Source organism: Eriocheir sinensis, chromosome 50 (genome assembly GCF_024679095.1).
Source record: "Eriocheir sinensis breed Jianghai 21 chromosome 50, ASM2467909v1, whole genome shotgun sequence".
NCBI classification, from domain to species: Eukaryota; Metazoa; Arthropoda; class Malacostraca; order Decapoda; family Varunidae; genus Eriocheir; species Eriocheir sinensis.
The window spans coordinates 1,307,884-1,310,393 of NC_066558.1; the positions used below are offsets into that span (position 1 = coordinate 1,307,884).

The window sequence follows — 2,510 nt, forward strand, 5'->3', positions numbered from 1 at the left end:
CCTCTCATAGCACCAATTTAGCGTTGAAGAAGACTTAAAACAACGTAATTAGGCTTTATTACACTAGTTAGCTCCGTATCTATAGCGTAATAGTGAATAATGATTAAATATTGATGTGTCGAAGTCAAAGTCGTGTGGTCAATCGGACACATTTAGCGCCATGGCAGGATCGAGATATATTTCCTTATTTCACTAAGTAATCTTTAATTAACGGCCTCTGAATCTCCATTATTATCCATGAAAATATTTTTATAGCTAATATGAGGTATTACAGGCGCATAAATAGCAGAAATACTTTAAATATGGGATCGAAAAACTATATATCAGAAAAAACAAGCAATTATATCAATAAAGTTCTATCATAATTGACGCCATATTATTCTGTTTTCATATATTTCTAAGTCGATATCGTCCTTTTTTACGTTAATATAAAAATTTGGGATCGAAAAATTACCGTCCATATCAGAAAAAGCAAATATCTGGTCAAATTTGCAACATTCTATTATAAGTAAGGTCACTATATTCTATTTTGATATATTTTAACGTTAATTTCGTCTTTTTCTACGTTAATATCAAAATCTGCAACAAGTATGGGATGGAAAAGCATTAGGCCTAAATCGAATTAATTAAAAAGAATGGCTGGTTATTTAAGACAGGTTTTAGCGTAATTAAGGTCATAATCTTCTGTTTTAATCTATTTTAACGTCAATATCGTCATATTTTCATATTTTACGTTAAATGTCAAAATCTGAAATAGTTACCGTAAGATGGCGTTGAGGGTCTATTACTAGATTGTCGTACTCAGCTTCTCATTTTTCCCTATTTCAGGCTAAAGAACGTCCCAGCCACAAAACTAACGCTTCCTATTTATATCAATTGCTAAACGTGTTAATTATAGAGGGTTAACTGCAGCCATTATGCGTTAAAAATGGGGACATCAGGAGCTTGTCATTAACTTCCTACCCACAAAACTAACGATGCCCATTTATATTAATTGGTAAAATTGTTAATTATATAGGGTTAACTGCAGTCATTGAGGGTTAATTACAGTCATTATGCGTTGAAAATGGGAAATGAGGTTCGAGTACGATATCTTGGGTCTATTGACAACTCGACAGCAGACGAAGTTTGTCTTTATTAATTTTTTTGCCTTTTTTTTTACGTCATGGCGAGGCTCCGAGGCTGTTAATTATTTTTTCAGTGTCTTTAATTATTTGTGGACCAGCGTGACGGGTTGTTAGGGCGCGGCAACCCACAGAAGGCCTTGAAATGTGAGTTTTTGTGTGACGCGTGGAAGGGAAGGGAGGAAGGAAGTAAGGGTTGGGAGGGGAGGGAAAGGAAGGGAGGGGAGGGAAAGGAAGGGAAGGGAGGGAAAGAAGGGAGAAAGGGAGGAAGGGAGGGAAAGGAAGGGATGGGAGGGAAAGAGAGGGAGGGAAAGGAAGGGATGGGAGGGAAAGAGAGGGAGGGAAAGGAAGGGATGGGAGGGAAAGAGAGGGAGGGAAAGGAAGGGATGGGAGGGAAAGGAGGGAGAAAGGGAGGGAAAGGAAGGGATGGGAGGGAAAGGAGGGAGAAGGGGAGGAAGGGAGGGAAAGAAAGGGATGGAAGGGAAAGGAGGAAGAAAGATGGGAGGGAAAGGAGGAAGAAAGAAAGGACAGAAAGGAAGGGAAAGAGAGGGAATGGAGGAGGAAAGAACGGAGGGAAGGGATGGGAAGGGAGGAAGGAAGGAAAAGAAGGCAGAAGGGAAAGGAAAGGAAGGGAAGGAAAAGAAAGAAGGGAAGGAAGGGAGAAGGAGGGCAGGGGAGGGAAAGTTGGGAGTAAGGATGGAGGAAGGGAAGGAAGGAAAAGGGAGGAAAGGAAGGGAAACAATGAAAGGGAAGGAAGGGAAAGGATAGGAAGGAGAGAGGGAAAGGATAGGAAGGAGGGAGGGAAAGGATAGGAAGGAGGGAGGGAAAGGATAGGAAGGAGGGAGAGAAAGGATAGGAAGGAGGGAGGGAAAGGATAGGAAGGAGGGAGGGAAAGGATAGGAAGGAGGGAGAGAAAGGAAGGTAAGGGTGAAAGGACAATCTAACCTTATCTTACCTAACTTAACCTTATCTTACCAAATCTAACCTAACCTAACCTTATCTTACCTAACTTATCTTACCAAATCTAACCTAACCTAACCTTATCTTACCTAACTTAACCTTATCTTACCAAATCTAACCTAACCTAACCTTATCTTACCTAACTTAACCTTATCTTACCAAATCTAGCCTCACCTAACCTTATCTTACCTAACTTAATCTTATCTTACCAAATCTAGCCTCACCTAACCTTATCTTACCTAACTTAATCTTATCTTACCAAATCTAACCTAACCTAACCTTATCTTACCTAACTTAATCTTATCTTACCAAATCTAACCTAACCTAACCTTATCTTACCTAACTTAATCTTATCTTACCAAATCTAACCTAACCTAACCTTATCTTACCTAACTTAACCTTATCTTACCAAATCTAACCTAACCT

General features: G+C 39.6%; 1 protein-coding gene across 1 annotated transcript in view; it reads left to right on the forward strand.

Annotated features, from left to right (window-relative positions):
- The first annotated feature begins 1,097 nt into the window (after positions 1-1,097).
- Positions 1,098-2,510, forward strand: part of LOC126982134 (UDP-N-acetylhexosamine pyrophosphorylase-like) — a 41,393-nt gene continuing 39,980 nt past the window's right edge. The window contains exon 1 of the mRNA XM_050833957.1: positions 1,098-1,271. The gene's annotated coding sequence lies outside the window, so the exon portion shown is untranslated. The remainder of the gene's footprint in view (positions 1,272-2,510) is intronic.